Below are 16,539 nucleotides of genomic sequence, written 5' to 3'. Positions count from 1 at the left end.
AAAATACCAGTCAGTCATTAAAGCAATCAGGTTTGGTTGTTAACCTGGGCCTACTCTAACAAATTGAATTTTAACCCAGAGGGGTGTAAAATCAGAGAACACAGAAGGCTTGTTAGCCAGCATGGAGCACACAGAAACTGCTGTAAAGCACTAATCTAGGAAAGGGTATCATATTAGTAGTGGAGAAGTTGGTGTGATTCTATTTACAGACAAGCATGTGCTCCAGAAGATGGCATGGCAATAAGCTTGCTAATGAAGTCTCTGACTGCCAAACCAGGAGAGCAGTGAAAAGGGGTAGGGAAGAGATTTGTCCTCTGTACAGGACACTGAAATCCAGGATGCAGTACAATGTACTGAATTGTGCAGCTGTCAAGTTTAAGCTAACTGTAGGAAATAAGCATACTACAGTAAGAATAGTCCCAAAAATGGCTTTGCCTAGGAGTCTTAGAGGGTGGATGTGTTTTGGTTATAGAAAGACGCATGAGGGAGGGCTTAATTACAGTGTATGAATACCTTCCTGGAAAGAAAACACAGATCACTAGAAGAGTGAATTAAATAAATAAAATGAAATGCCTTAGGATATAAATGGGACGTCAAAAAATAGGTCTGGTGGATGCCCAGGCATTTAATGTGATTGGGGCTATGACATCTGTAGGTAGCCAGAAAGGAGGAAGCAAAGGAGAAGATGGAACCCATCGAGGATAGCAGAGAGAGATCTAATTCAAAGTGAAGGGCAAGGGAAATCATGATTAGTAGCTTAATTAGGACTGCCTACTCAAGAGATAAATTGTAAGGAACACAGGAAAGGACAAACTGATTCATGAACTGAGTTCATGTTTGTAATGCAATGCAAAAATGCAGCAATGACAGCAGAGCAGCAAGGTTCTAGGCTACAGCAAGTGAGGCTTTGCTCAAATACAACAGCAATAGACACAGAAATAAGGGAAAAAAAGCTACTCACCTTCAGAAGACCTCAGGAACACAGGAATCTCCACTAAGGTACTCTCACTTTCACTGCCAGCCTTTAAATGAGGTCTGGGAAGGGGTGGATCCTGGCTCCACCCCTTCTGATCCTTCAGGTACACTGCATACACCTGAGCTTGCCTGGATTGTCCTGCCTTGCACCAGGTGCTCAATCACTGGTTTAAGCAGTGACTCAGCATTTCCACTACAATGATGCTTGGGTAAGAGTCTGAACTGTGTAGCTGGAAGGGCAAGATTGAATATAGAAATGGTTTGGAAAAGAGATGAGGAGGGAAGGAGGAAGATGGAGACAAGGATGTTCAGGAAATGAAAGAACTGCTAGAAAGGCTAGTTCATGGTAAATCCTTTTGCTCCACCATCACAAGCAGATAAGTTGCTAATACCCTGTAAACACCAGAGTTGGCACAGAATACCTGAACTCCAGGGAAACTAGCAGAAATTGACAGGATGTGTTCCATGGGAAGCTCGTAGGTTAATATAGTACATTTTGCAATGTTCATTCCTCTCCTGCTGGGGAACCTGTGAGAAAAGGGCTGGCATTAGCAGTCCCCATGAGCACTGTCTGATTCCAGCTTTGAGAAAGGAAGATCAGCTGCAACAGTTTTGAAAGCTTCTTCTCTATTTCTTTGTGAGAGCAGCTTTGGGAAGATATAAATATGTATATACACACATATATATAATCTTTTTTACATGAAAAGAAAGAAAAATGTCATTGAAAATGTGCTTTTGTCATGTATTTAAATTTCTGTTCACAAATGGAAGAAGTTTGCTGTAGCTCTTTTTATAGAAGGAATGAAAATGGAAACAGTTCCATCAAAACTTCAATGTCATTAAAAAGTCATTTTTCAAGTTGAAAAAGATTTAAAGGGTATTTTTGAATGCGATCATTACAGAAACAAAACCAATATGAAAAGGAACAGGAGAAAGAGGCTGATTTGGCAACAATACAGAATTCTGTATCAAAATAAAACACAGCCAAATTTTGAGTTTGGGGTCATATCTATTTAAACAGAAGACTTTCTGCCTCCCTTCCACTCTTAAGAAGCCTGCAGTGTGCCTCTGCCAGCCATTATCTGTGGGAGCTGCCTGGGGGAGCGCGTTCTCTCTGAGTGACAGCCACTAATCTCCAAGTAATTGAGTAAATATTCCTGAAGAAGTATGGATGAAAAGATTTGGAAGAAACGGGCGGCTCTGAGACAGGGAAGGAATGCAAGCAGAAGGGATGAAGGTAGAGGGGAAATTCTCCAGACCTGAAGAACGAACACACAACGTGGATGCTTTTAGGAAATATCCATCTCAGTGGCTGGTGAAGGGACACATCAGGTTTTGTTTTGGGGATGTTGGGACATACTGCCATCCCACAGCGCTGCACCTTCCCACTCCGGCAGAGCCCAGAGACACCCCTTTCTCTTATGCTGTTTTCCTCTCACAGGGACCCCAAGAGAAAGGTGCTGGTAAGACTGATTACACTGAGATAAGATCTGACCCTGTCTAGATAGTTAGAACTTCTTCCCCAAGACACCGAATGAAACAGCAGGCTTGGCAGTGAGAACGTCTTCACCATGCATTACACTGCAGGGGTCAGCCTGTAATTCCGGGAAATGGTTAATGGCTAGCCTACTTTGATCTCCTTGAAGTCTAAATCATTTCACATACTCAACATTTTGCAAAAAAAGGGCACACCTTAGCATGCAGACTTCCTGCACTCTTGGATATGTCTCCGATCTCCTCATCACTCCCTCCTTAGCTCTTGGGAAAACTGTACTTAATGGCAAACATGATGGAGAGACTGCAGTATGGAGCCTACAGAGCTACTATTTCATGTCACTGAAGGAAGAATTCCAGCTAAAGGTAAAAATGCTATTACAGTTCTTCAGGAGTAGAAGGAGTTTAGGGCACAAGCAGCAAGGCTTGAAATCTGGATGCATTCATGGAATTTAGCCTGTAGGACTGATTCATTGATGACAGTCCATCTGAATGCAGATCCTGATGCAGACCTGAAGAGAACAGAACACAAAACTTCATTTCCATTATCTCTATGTAGTTGTCCGTTGTCATCTGAGCCATTTAGTTGTCCAACTACAACTCCAGAATGATTTGGATCTCATGTAGGTCACACCCCACACCCACCAGTCTTCTCATCATCTCTCCGTTGGCTCTGCTGATGGCACTGATCACAACTGCATGACCTGTAAAAGCAGTGTGAGCAGATAGCCCATACACAAACACTTACATTTAGGTATCTTAATCTCAATTCCTTTTCTTTCTGCTTCGCTCCACATTAACCGCTACTACCACTACAAGGAGGTAGAGAAATTCGTCTGCATGCAGGAAAACAGAGGTGGGTGACAAGTGAGGGGGCTGATGCTGCCTTTGGCACATATACAAATAAATGATCTTTTAAGCCATGTTTGGCAAAACCTATGTTCTTTCGTGGCCTACAGTAATATCTTTTAAATGTTCTTTCATTACATAAAGGAATAGCTTAGAATATAATAGTATGTTTCTCTTTGGGGCAACACAATTAACCTTTTCTGAAACAACAGATTGTGTATTATAACATTTAAAGGCAAAAATCAATATGTTATTTTCTTGCATTACATTTAGATGTGCTGTTTTACCAAGGCACGTGAGCATGGAGAGAGCTAACTTTTCTGAAGGAAAAGATCTGCAATTCCCCACTGCATCGCATATTTTTGTTTTGTTTTGTTTTCAAACATGAAATACAAAGTCTGAATGAAAATAAAACATCTGGACTCAGAAATACTTCACCAGCCATGAGTCCCTCCAAGCACCTTGTCTCCATTCTTCTTCCTCCATTATGAGCACCAGTTTTTACAATTCCCAGCTTTCTCCATTCTTTTCCCATCAAAGCCTTCACAAACAGTAAAGTCAGACACTCTTAATAACAGTTAGTGGAAATATTCTCATTCAGTTTCCCACCGGTTTTGGAAACTCTTGATATAATAGGATGAAAATTCATCATATTAAAAAAAAAAAGAAGGTCTGAAATGTTGTTCTTCCTAACAAGAGTACATTAACATCCGCTGTTTGCCCTGGTGAACCACTGTCTGCATCCATATGTAAAAATGTTTGGGCTTTGGGGAATAGCCTTATCTTCGGTTCACTATTGAAAAACCTTTATTTAATGAGTGGAGAAGAATTTTCAGGCGAACATTCTACTACTAGAAATATTTCTTGCATCAGGCAAATTACTTGCACATTCATTTTGAATATGAAAAATCATTTTAATATAGAAGAACGAGTCCCATTGACCTGAAAAAGAGAGCTTTTATTTTGTTTCCATGTGTTTAAAATGGAAAATATTGAATTTTACATTTTGTAATGACAGTTCTGTTCCTGGATTTAATTTTAAAAGCACGAGGAAAGAAAAAAAAAAAAAAAAACCACCAAAAACCAAAAACAAGAACTCCCAAAATGAAAATTAATGTATTGTTTGTTCTGAAATAACTGCAGAAGCTTTCAAAACTTGCCTCAAACAGCAAACCAAGAGAAGGAAGGAGCCCTCCAGCCTTCAGAGCTTGTGCACATTTTTCTTCTTTTGATGGTTTTATAAGCACTTTTCATCAAGATGTGATTGCTACAGACATTTCTTGGGGTACTGCTGCTTCTGCCCTGATTGGACAACAGCAACCTTTTAAACAAGAGTAAGTAATGAACAGCAAACTTATCCCATTTGGATGAAATTACTTCTTAGCCCTTCCCTGCCCTTCCCCAGGAGCCCTGTGTGCTCTTTATGTGGCACTTCTGATGGCAGTTACGGATGGATTTGTACAGGAGTGCTCAGACTTTCAGAGCCCTCTGTGGGAGAGGTTTTGTTCCAGCAATTTCAGTACTCCGTTCATTAAAAACCAACGACATGAGCAAAAACAGCCTGAAGAGGCCTTTGGGGTGGGAGAAGTAGCTGTGAAGGGCTTTTTTTTCCCCCATATTGAATGTCTTGGTTCTCCAGGACACCAGCAAAATGGTTCTTCCCTTTTCTGGGATTTATTTTTCCATATCTGACCACAATGATCCAAATTTTCAGTCTGGTAGTGTTGATGTGCCATTTTTTATCTTGATGCTCTTAATGCAGCTTCATTGCTTTTTCAGAGTAGCATCAGCATGTCTGTATTCTGCATCCGTTTGTAACCTGTGGCAGAAAATACCCCCAAAAAGAAAGAGCAAAACTTTCAGGTCTGTATTGAAGAGGAGGACAAACTCCTGCAGTACCCAGACAGGGGTATGAGCAACATCTCTCAAAGTAAGTTCAGGACTTGAGAGAACTCTTTTGCTCAGCCCAAGGTTTGCTTAGCCCAACACCCTGCTTGCACCAGTGGCCAAGAGCAGCTGCTTAGGAAAGTCTCAACAGAGCATGCAGATAGTGAGTTTCTTTGTGTCTACCCAAACTTCTATCCTTCTGCAGGCTGGGGCTTGCAGAGCTATTAACTTTGGGTTTAGCTGTCCAGACTCAGTCCCATCAAAGAGCATCACCTTCTTCACAGACCTAGTTCTGTGCAGTGCTGCAGTGCACAAGCAGGCTTAGCTCCCAACGGTGCTGAGCAGGCTCCGTTCTCATACAGGGAATCGTGTTCAGGAGTTCACGTGCAGCTGGGAATTGCCCTATTTCTAACACTTTGCAGAAACTCCTGGCTCAGATGCTCCAAGGGGCAAAAACTGCAAGGTAATTAGAAAGAGTAAATTTATTCCCTGGTTGTGTGCCTGAGTGTGCCCAGCTCATTCCACGCTGAGACCAGTTCGTCGTGTCTAGCTCTGAACATTTCCCATAGCTGCACTCACCTCCCCACCCCTCAAGCAAACAAATAAGACGGGAGATGAAACTCTGATTTATTAAGGGTGTTAAGGTAAGAAAAGAAAATAAAACCTAATTCCTCAATTCATGAACCAGAACTACCAAAGCTCTAACAACTCGAAACGTTGCTAAGGAAGTTTTAAAAGGATCAAGAGAAAAACCCATTGTTTCTAGTTTATAAGCAGAACAACAATCTATTTGACACAAAGCCTGTGATATAAATTAATATTTCATCATTCAGTAGTTTTATTTCTTGGGAATAAATTGCTTTCTCTGTTAATGGACCCGGCCACGTCTCATCAGCAGCAGAACAAATATTTGCTGATTTACCCTGTAGGAGCTTTCGAACTGCAGTGTTTTTATTTACTAGAGAAGTTTATTCTCTAATATCAGTAGAAATCCTGGCTGAGGATATGACAAAATTAGGTAATATGTGAGCCTCGGCCTTACTGGATCATTTGTCCTAAAGAGAGACTGAGGACGGCTCCTGCCCAGGAAAGCCAGGTCTCATCAACCTGTTGCCTTCTGACTTCCCCCCTCCTAAAGTATGATTTCAGCATCACATCTCCCTGCCCTGTCCACCAGCCTCCAGGCAGAAATCCCAACAGCTATCTGCTGTGCTGGGCTGGCTGAAGCCCCATAAAACATCCCACTGATAGAGCTGTCAGGACTACTCACGCTCAGTGGGTTTAATCAGTAGCTGTAGCCTGCAGTCACAAGCTGGGATGCTGTGTGCTTTATGCTACAGCAAAATGTAGGTGAGGGACGTTCACTGAGTCACACGTTTGCCTGTGTGAGACAGTAAGTATAAACATAAAGCAGAGACAGAAAATCCCATGGCTAGGCACATAGACAAGTGCTATAAGCCCCAGCAAACACCCCGAACCCAGAACCCTTTGTGAGACATCTGGAGCATCGGAAGGAAGACCCTAAACATTAATGGATGAAGAAGCTATTATATGGGCCTTGTACTCTCAAAGGAGATCCCCTTCTTCCCATTATAATAATCTCCAAGATGATAATTAAGTGGGCATAATGCCAGAAAGGCATTTTATAGGTACCTTTTGTGTGAGTGTGCAGGACCAAGAAGAAATTCAGACTAATGATAGTGTGAAAATGCTGCTGTGATTCATTAGATGGTGAGCGTTATATTTAATACACAGCCATAATCCAGTAAGTACATAAGCTCCCATGGATTTAAAATAGCATTTCTTCAGGGTTTTCATAATACATTCAATACTTCAAAGAGACATTGACTAATGGCTTTCAGATATTATAGGGCAGACTCTTCCCTATAGGAAATCAATTTAGGTTGAATCTTATTGATTGTAACCCATTTCTCCATATAGTTAAAAACCAGGCTTTGAACTCTCTTTGGATGTAACCCCGATAGTCTGTTCTCTTCCAGGGCTGAGGTAGAAATAATTTCTAAATCAGATCAGATGACGGAAAAGAAATATCAGCTCATTAGTTTGCTCAGTTCTAGAAATCAACACTCCTTCTTCCATGTAATCTACTTGTGGGGAAGCAAGATAAATTCCAGGTAACCCTGAAACACCGAGAGCTGGAAACAAGTGTAATTTGCACATGCATAAAGCCTGAAAGCTGAAATGGGACTGCAGTGACAAATGGACATGGCGCAGACTCTGCAGTGAGATGGAAGTAATTTCCAGCCACCAACCAGCATCTGCTGATACAGAGTGAAGAATAGGGCTGAGACCTTCCTAAGAAGTATATGTCTGAAGCCTGCCATTTCTATCAGTTTCATAGAGGGCTCTTTCTTCAGTAGGTTTAGCCATAACTCGACCCAAACAGCTTCACTAGAATAAGTGGTGAATACTTGCAGTCTGTGAAGGTTCACCTCCCTTAAATTTTGTTGCCTGCAGCTGAGCGGCGCATCCAGCCTGAAAGAAAAAGGCACTTCTGCAGGGTAGTTTGTCTCATCTGTGCTCAGCATCTATTTTAAGGGATGTAACATGCATCATGTTAGACTCCGTTTCTCTCCTTTGACCATACATGTAGCACCAACCATTAGTGCAGATATAGATGTACGCCGCAGATGTCTAAAACAGGAGAGATTAATGCTACCCTGTGTACCTGCATGGAGAGGAAACCTTAATCTCATTGACAACAGCATAATAAGATTTTGCAGCTGGAAGCTGAAGAGAAATAAATTCAGGTAAAGCGTAAGGCAGAAATTCTTAACCATTGAATTAATTAGAACAATTTAGATCAGGAGGTTGTGAATTCACCGTCACCCAAAGAGTTTAAATCGAGTCTGGATTGCAAAATATGCTCCAGCTCAGCGACAAACTAGGGAGAGGTGCAGAAATTGCTGTGGGAGGGAGGGAGTGTTGGGCATCTGTTGTGTCAGAAAGTCAGTGTGAACTGCTTCTTCTGGAGTTCAGATATGCTATTCTTCCTGCTCCGCTTCACACTGAAAATTGCATTACAGCAAGCACCGTGCTGATCTGATTTGGCTTCGGTGACGTACTGAAGTCAGCAGGGAGACGAGGGTGAGTGGCATCTGTGACACAGGCAGCACAGCTTTGGTCCCTGCCTCCATCCCCTGCTCAGCTGTGTGCTCAGGTCTGTCCTGGCTGAGGCCCTGAACACACCCTTGGCACTTCTGGCTCTCTCTGGGTTATTGACTACCTTTGTGCCGTCTGTAACTGGAAAACTGCCATCCTGGATTAACAACGCCCAGAAAGCCGTACAGTATGGCTTCCAGAAACCTGGGGCTGATCACAGTGTTCGTGGAAGGACTGAGAAGTTTCAGCACGGAACTTTTTTGTTCGCAGCGGGACCAGGCAGAAGCAGTAGCTCACATGTAAGGAGGTATGGCTCCATGTGAGGTTTAGCATTTTAACACTGTTTAGGACAGAAAGCAACAAGCTGCGCCTACCCGCTGTGTGATGCAGGAACAGCCAGCACAACAGGCATCACAGTGATGGCCAGAGCAGGAAGCCAAGGTTGGTAAGTCTGAGCTTTGCTTAGCACAACACCCGAGGACAAGCAGAATAAAGATGATTTAAAACTCTTCTGTTCCCTCAACAATCAGAGGGACTGTTGGCTCCTTACCACGTTTTAGAGCACTTCCAGGCCAATTCTCATTTGCATCAGCAGAACAGGGCTCCCTGGCCTGGTTTGCCGGCTGACTACATGCGCTGGCAGAGGACGGATGGCTGATCCAGACACCCTCGCTGGCAGCTCTGAGGACAAAGCAGGAACAGATGCCACTTCCTTTCCCCATTGGGGAGAGGACTGCGGATCTGTCTCGTTGCTCTCAGAACTTTGGAAACAAAATCAGTATTGGAAATAAATTCCAGAAGCCATTAATCTGTCTCACTTCTGACGTGAAAGGATAAAATATAGATCTGTCCAAAACAAAACCCACCCTGTGAGCGGTATATTTTCATTTTCCAAATTACTGAAAGAACAGAGCATGAATCCTTGTCTGTCAGCCTGAGAAAATATTTTATTCTCCCTGTGAAGGAGAAACGAATGTAAGATAATGCCACGAGTAAACGGCAGAGAGTGCAGTTAGATGAACTGTAATGCACTGCAGCCATCAAAAGAGCCCGCAGGTATCAACTGGTAATGAGAAAACTTCATCAGACTTTGTTTTGCTCCTTGGCCGAGTAGTTATGTCATTACACTACAAGGAGCCTGCAGAGCAGGGTCAGGTAGTCCACACTGCCCAGCCCTAAGGGACAATGCATGGGTCGACATGCAGCAGCATGCAAAGCCATCCTCACCAGTCCTGTGCCTTTCATTTAAAGATCTTAACATCATTTTTTTTCTCGAGAGTAAATAAAGGTCAGGCTGGATGGGGCAGATGACTTTTAAGAGTCCCTTCCAACTCAAATGATTCTATGATGCTGTGTGTTCCCGATATGTAGGTATCAGTGTGGTGCCTATAAAGAGGCAAATGCTTCTCTTTGATGGCATCAACTACAATAGTATTTAGTGAAACCTGAAAAAAAAATGCAGGTTAAAGTCCCAAAATCTGTGTAACAAGAAGCCCCTTGACTGCAGATGGTCATAGCTGTGGAAGTCATGGGCATTAAATATAAAGAAGGAGAAAATGGGAAAGCAAAGTCTAAGCAAATTAATTTCTAAACAAGTGAGGCTTTTTCTAACTCTAAGTAGCGAATGGTGGGCAGCAAAGGGAATTAATGATATTTAAAAAAGGAAGAATAGTGAAGAGGAATGGGAAGGACAGTCACAGTTCATCATGTCTCGCCTTGGATCACAGCCACTGACCATAAGGCAACACCACTGTAAACAACCTGAAGGAGGAATGAAGGGGTGGTGTGGCCAAGAGAGGATTTCTTAAAGGCATAGCCCTAAACTTTCTGTCAGAGGTGACCTCAAAAGAAGCCCTGGATGCCAGATACTCCCAGTGTAGCAGTCTCTGACTACTCGTGCCTCTGCCTCCACGGAAGGACTGAACCTGGCTTGATGCAGAGATGTTGCCACCACCCCATAGCCTGCCCATGCTGTGAGCTGGACTCCAGCTCTGTGTAGAGCCGTGCTCCTGAGCAAACCACAGCTCAGGTGCCCCATCCCAGCCCACCTGGCACTAGGGCTCATGGATGGACTCGTTGTTGGTGTGCCCACCTGATATTGGCTGCAGGAGGTGGGAGCCTTGCACAGGGACCCTCACATTCCTGCTCATTGCACTGGGCACTCACGTGGACACATCTCCCTGGCAAATGTGCACCTAGGCTCACATAGAGGCCAGCCAAGCTCCCAATTTTCCTAGCCTTAGTGAAGCCTGGCAGCCCCCAGCCATTTGCAAACAGCCAGCCATACCACATATTACTTTAGGTGCTTGCACAATGTATGTGAGAATGCTCTGCAGGCACATGCAGAGCCCAGGAGGAACAGTGGGGTGCTTTTCTGCCCTTCTTCTTCCTATGCGCATTGTGCTTCCTGTCTTGTCTTTAGTAATCCTTATGCCAAGAACAAGGGAACCCTGCAGTGAGGTGATTGCATTATTTTTTTCTTCTTCTTCTTGAGTGTGTGCCATGCTGTGAAGACAGGAGCGGCTCAGCATACCTACCTACAAGGGATAAAATCAACAATTCTGCGCTTCTCCTTCTGGCTGCCTTCTATACAGTGGTCTCCTGAGTCGGATGTAAATGTTCATTTATTTTTCCTGTTAGTAGGGCAGTGAACGCTCCTCTCTTGATATGTCATCTATATTAGAATATTTGCATATAAATATAATCCAGAAATGCATCTAAAGCCATGGCTTCCTAAAATTAGCAAGAGAAATCACAATCAGCTTTCATTTCCTGCAGTGCGCTCGCTGCACCGTTTCTCCCTGTGATTCCTGCTTTGATTTGACATGAGTTCACACAAAGAACATTCTGGCTTAAAAGCTGAAGAAGGGTCTTCCAAGATTCTTCTTTCTTCAGTGGGAACACTTCTTTTCTCTTCCCCCTCTGCTGCGTTCACCTCCACTGCCATTGGCTGAATGATATGAGAGGAGCATGGGAACAAGCTCTGTGCCCCCAGTACTCCGACCCTGTTGGCCCTCAAACTGGAGGACATACAAGTGCTTTTATTATGCAGTGAAAGCAAACGAGTAAGAATCTTTTCATTGTGCAAGGAGAGTGTTGCAACCTCGTATGAAGGAAAGGGAATACATACCAATATATTTAATATCCTACTAAAATGGTCGGATGGAAAGAGACTAATTTCCTAAAATCATAGAATCATGGAATATCACAAGTTGGATGGGACCCATAAGGATCAATGAGCCCATTTCCACTAAGGTAAATTGGTAATGATGTCCTTTACATTGCTGCAAAACCACCTGTAGGAAGAAGAAGGGGCATCAGCTTATAACTTGGTGCTTGTGACTTGCTTCTGCACAGGGGTGGCTGGGCAGGACCTGGTGTAGGTCAACCAGCAAAACCAGTCCAAGAGACTAATGACAAGGAGCCTGACTGGACGTGGTGGGGACTGACACAGTTTTCAAAAGGCTGTTGTAAAGCAGAGGGTGAGAATCTCCTCTCTGTGTCCAGCACCAATAAGGCGGAAAGGACAGGGCGTAAATGCAGCAGCTTCCTGCAGTGTTAGAGAAGTCTGTGGCTGATTCTTGTCTCTAGGGGATCGGAGCTAAAGTATCAGGCCTTTTGGTCTGAGAGGAAAAAGCAAATGATTGCACGCAGCTGCCCAAAGCATCCTATGGGATGCCTGCACAGTCAGTTCTCGTTTCTCCATCACAAAGAGAGATATACATGATGGAGGGGAACAAGAGAGTGAAGATGAAACCCTGAGCAGTGAGAAGCCATTGCAAGTCTGGTAGGCAAAGTGGGACCTGGCTGAGCAGAGATCGTGGGGCTGAGGAGTCCCTGCAGTGCCCCATCATGGTCAGCTGTGTTTCAGCATCCTCAGCAGGGTTAATCCAGCCCTGGATAGTGAAGAGCTGATGACTGATTGAAAAGCCATGAAACGGAGTCCTCAGAATACCCTTTTCTGGTGCCATTTTGAAAAGGGGCTGCAAGCTCAGCAATGCACCCCAAAGCCGCATCATCTGCTAAACATGTGCATCAAAACTTACGGCACGTCCCCTGCCACCGTGAGATCCAGTAGGCAAAATCACTGCTTTGAAACTAACGAGTTAATTTTACTGGGGTGGAACAAAGCTGACAGTCTAAAGGCTGGATGTTTTTGAACACATGAAAACCCATTAACACGGCTTGCCGTTGGACCGCGTATCCGTTTTACATTGATCTAAAGCCAAGCACGGTGCCAAGTTGTTCTCGCAAACAGGAAAGTCAGAGGGACTGTAACTTTCATGTAGCTCTTTAGCAGCTGAACAGTTAAAGATTATGCACGCCATGTTTTCCTGCCTTTCAGATCCCTCATTCATAATGTATGAGTGAGATCATTAAAAGCAACATATTGGCTGATACCATCACAGCTGCTACCTAACTGCAACACTTCATAGCAAGGAATAACATTTCTCTTCTCTTACGTATGTGTTCAAAAAGGGAAAGAAAGGGACTTGTAGCTGCAAGAAGAACAGTGCAAAATGTTTAACCTCACAGGAAAAAAAGCTTCCCATGTCGGACAATTACAGATTTGATGGGAATTGTTCTCGAAATGAATAAAAAGTATTTATCTCCTTTTTTTGTCAAACCTTTCCGCCCTTCGCATGTATCGCAATATGACAGTATATTTTTTCTCACCAGACAAAATCAATACCACATTAACTTCCCTAATAAAAAAAGATTAACTCCTACGGGGCACGGGAAACTTCATCTCCATCCAGGGAATTTTAAACTCTCCAAACCCTCACTGTTTGGAAACACAATGATGGCTATTTTAAGCCAAGGATGGGATGTGTCGGTCTTATCAAAGGGAGAGGAAGATTGTCTCAGGGCTCTGTGGCTGCAGTTTGCATTTCTAGGCTGTCCTGGCTGCTCATCTGGCTAAATAGATTAAGTACAAATGCATTTAAGTTGTCAAAGAGGAACTCTTTCAGCTGAAGAAAAGCACTTCCCATTTTTTCTGGGTTTACAAGCTCCGGGCCCTCATTCTTCTTTATATTTGAAGGAGAGGAATGAAAAGAATCTGCTATATAAAGCTGGCTTTCAATTACCAATATCTTACTAAATATCCCAACCTGAGAGAGATGCTAATTCTTAATGAAGCACCACCTCCGACAGCTTTGTTCCACCATGCCTCTGAGTTTCTGGGGGGAAAAAAAATAAAATGCCAAGTCCGAACTGTCATGAAAAATGAATTAGGTCTTTGAAGGAGAGGGCATTCCCTCTGGGCATGTAGCAACAACTCTGAGTGTTACCAGCCAGTCCTTGGAGGGCTGCTCTCTGACCCGCGGCTGCATTTGCACATCTCTGCCCTATTCTGCTGCAGTTCTCCCCCCACTCAAACCAGGCTTTGCACCACAGTCACCCTTCAGATATCAGAGATGTTTCTGGCTGGTGCTGGTGCAGGGAGCAGAACAGGGCCCTGCGGGGTCATTTTTGCTCAAAATTTTGAATCAAGTAGCTAAAGCTGGGATGAAAGGCTTCCTTCTGTTGCAAATTCATAATTCGTTTTGAGTGTGGTACATAAAACAGGGGGGAGAGCACAGTCCTTCCCCAAAATCTGCATTAAGGTTTTAATTGTGTCTCAGAGGAATAAACGAAGGAATAAATAAATGCCTTCCTCCCACCCCCCCTTTCTTCCCTTAGTAACAGCTTGTTTTTTACTAACATTACTTGCGGCTTCTTTTATATTTTCCAAGCTCTGACAGAAGCCCTCTGCTATCCTTTCCTACTCAATAATGAATAGACACATTTGAAGTTGCAAGTATTTGCACTTATGAGCTCATCTAGGGAAAAGGTACAGGAAACGTGACTTATCTAAATAGCAGCCTGGGGAACAGGGAGATCACACCCACCCCTCCACTGCGCCTGTGCCCTGCCTCCCCAGCACCATACCTGGGGGACAGGAGATGACAGAGCCTTGCATCAGTTCTGCTATATCTTCCCAAACTTGAAAGGTACTGAGGAACCTCTGTGGTATACCCTCATAAGTGGGGATATGGCTTAGTGGGTGTGGTGGGGATGGGCTGACAGCTGGAATTGATCTTGGAGGTCTTTTCCAACCTTAATGATTCTAAACTGTAAGAGCGTCCAATCTTGAATTTCCTTGCCAAGATTCGTGTAGGCATGGAATAGTTACCCTTTGAGTAACTGCTGAAGTCAAAGTTTAATTTAAGAATGTAACAAGGAGCAGGCCTTAAAAGTGGTCAGAGAAAGCACTTATGGTTCCTCTTTGGGGTCACTGGAAAGCAGCTCTGCAACACAGCTGTCTCCTTGCTTCCAGCCAGGCTTACACCAGAGAGAATGTTTTCCAAAAGCTGCCATAACTTCAGATGCTTTTAAAATTCCTACTAATCTCCAAGACAATAAAAGACTGAAGAAATGAAAAATCAGGCAATGAAGTGGCTCAGTGGCTAGCTTTGGTATGCTTGGTGTCCGCAATGGAGGGGGCCACAGAGCTTTGTGCTGTTCCTGGGGATGGTAAGGCCTCTAGAGGGGCTCCAAAGCACCCAAGATACTGCGCAGACAGCTGCTCTGAACCTAGCAGTAAGGAAATGATGAGGAAAAGGGCAAATCCTTGCTCAGGGCTACTGGCAGGTCACTTGCGCTCCAGAGGCCAGAGTGTTCCCCTGTGGACTTCTTCCATTCAGAGAGCAGAACAAAGTTATTATTTTTCCTTCTAAAGCACAACTTGGAAAGGTGCTTTTCACTTTTATCACTGTCTAGGCTTTAGAATAGAAGAATGGAATGGAGTGGAATGAAATTGAATGAAATAGAAGGGACGGGAATAGGATAGGATAAGATGGGATAGGGTAGGGTAGGATAGTGTAGGGTAGGGTAGAGTGGAATGGAATGGAGTAGAGTAGAGTAGAGTAGGATAGGATAGGATAGGATAGGATAGGATAGGATAGGATAGGATAGGATAGGATAGGATAGGATAGGATAGGATAGGATAGGATAGGATAGGATAGGATAGGATAGGAGTAGCATAGCCATCAACCCTGGCCCTCTAAGGGAGATGCTGCTTTTGCATGCTTACAGGCCTAGGCATATAAGACGCATCACGCTGATCTGTGTCAGTATCTTCCCTGAAGGAGCATTTTCATGGCCTGCAACCAAATTAAAGTTAGAAAAAATACACGTTTGGTGTTGTCTGTTGGCAGGGGTAGTGTAGAGGGACAAGGGTGTTGAGATGCAGAGCTGGGGGGGCTTCATCCTATGCTTACCTTCTGTCCCACGTCTGGCTTTAATTCCCTATCCTGAAGGTGGCTCTCTCCAAAGAGAAAGAATTTAGCACTGTAGAATACGTACAAGCTGTCCCCTCAAACAAACCTCAGAGAAGTGCCCAGCCATTCTGGAGCGCGTGAGAAAGAAAGCTTTAGGAAAAAAAAAAAACCTTTTGTTCTACTCTATCTGAAAAATATGTATAAGTAGTACTCATAGAAAAACAGGGTTGAAATATTCAGCTCCTGGGCTGTGTCCTTTGAATTCCAAATTTTCATTTGGAAGGGATCTTATCCAGCAAAGCCTGAAATCCCCTGAAACTGGGAACTGCTGACACAGTGTGCGCATAGCTTCAGTAGTGCCAGTGGGCACAGCTGCAAAAAAACATGGCTGATATTTGTGAAAAAGTCCTCCTTTTTCTCTTCCCTTGCTCAGGCAAGCATCAGAAGAGTTTGAAATGTAAAACACATTCCTATGTGACAATGAAAGAAAAATCGCTTAGAAGAAGACAAGGAGGAATTGAAGTTACTCACTCAAACAAGTCAGGCTGACAAATTACTTCTGCTGTCTCCATTCATCCACATAATGGCTCCCCCATTCCCTGGCCAGTTATAGAAGAATAATTATCTCTTTCAGATCAGCTGCCTTGGCTTCATCATAAATCAATTCTTTCCTCCCCTCCTGCACTCCCACTCCCTCCTTCCCCATTTTTATCAGTGCATCATTCCCATAAGCCGTTCCAAGTCCAGCTTTTGATTGACTACATGAATCTGATGACCAAAGCCTTCTGTGAACTCAACCCAAAGGCCTTATTTTGCTGTTGTAGCTGAGCAGGTTTCTGTGTGGATCCACAGTGAGTCTGCAGAGTTCAGAGAAGACGGTGGTCATTTGACATAAAGGATAATAAGAGAAAAGAGAAGCTGGTTTGAGCGTGACTTTGCGAGGGGA

The 16,539-nt window shown here is 43.7% G+C and overlaps 1 long non-coding RNA gene across 1 annotated transcript in view; it reads right to left on the bottom strand.

Annotated features, from left to right (window-relative positions):
- The window catches only part of LOC107053566, a 36,350-nt gene extending 35,349 nt beyond the window's left edge, over positions 1-1,001 (bottom strand). Inside the window, exon 1 of the long non-coding RNA XR_001466938.4 lies at positions 962-1,001. This is a non-coding gene — a long non-coding RNA (uncharacterized LOC107053566). The remainder of the gene's footprint in view (positions 1-961) is intronic.
- Between the last annotated feature and the right edge of the window lie 15,538 nt (positions 1,002-16,539).

Source organism: Gallus gallus, chromosome 5, assembly GCF_016699485.2.
Source record: "Gallus gallus isolate bGalGal1 chromosome 5, bGalGal1.mat.broiler.GRCg7b, whole genome shotgun sequence".
Classification (NCBI taxonomy): domain Eukaryota; kingdom Metazoa; phylum Chordata; class Aves; order Galliformes; family Phasianidae; genus Gallus; species Gallus gallus.
The sequence above is the reverse complement of the archived record's forward strand: the minus strand, read 5'-3'. Positions and strand labels throughout refer to the sequence as shown.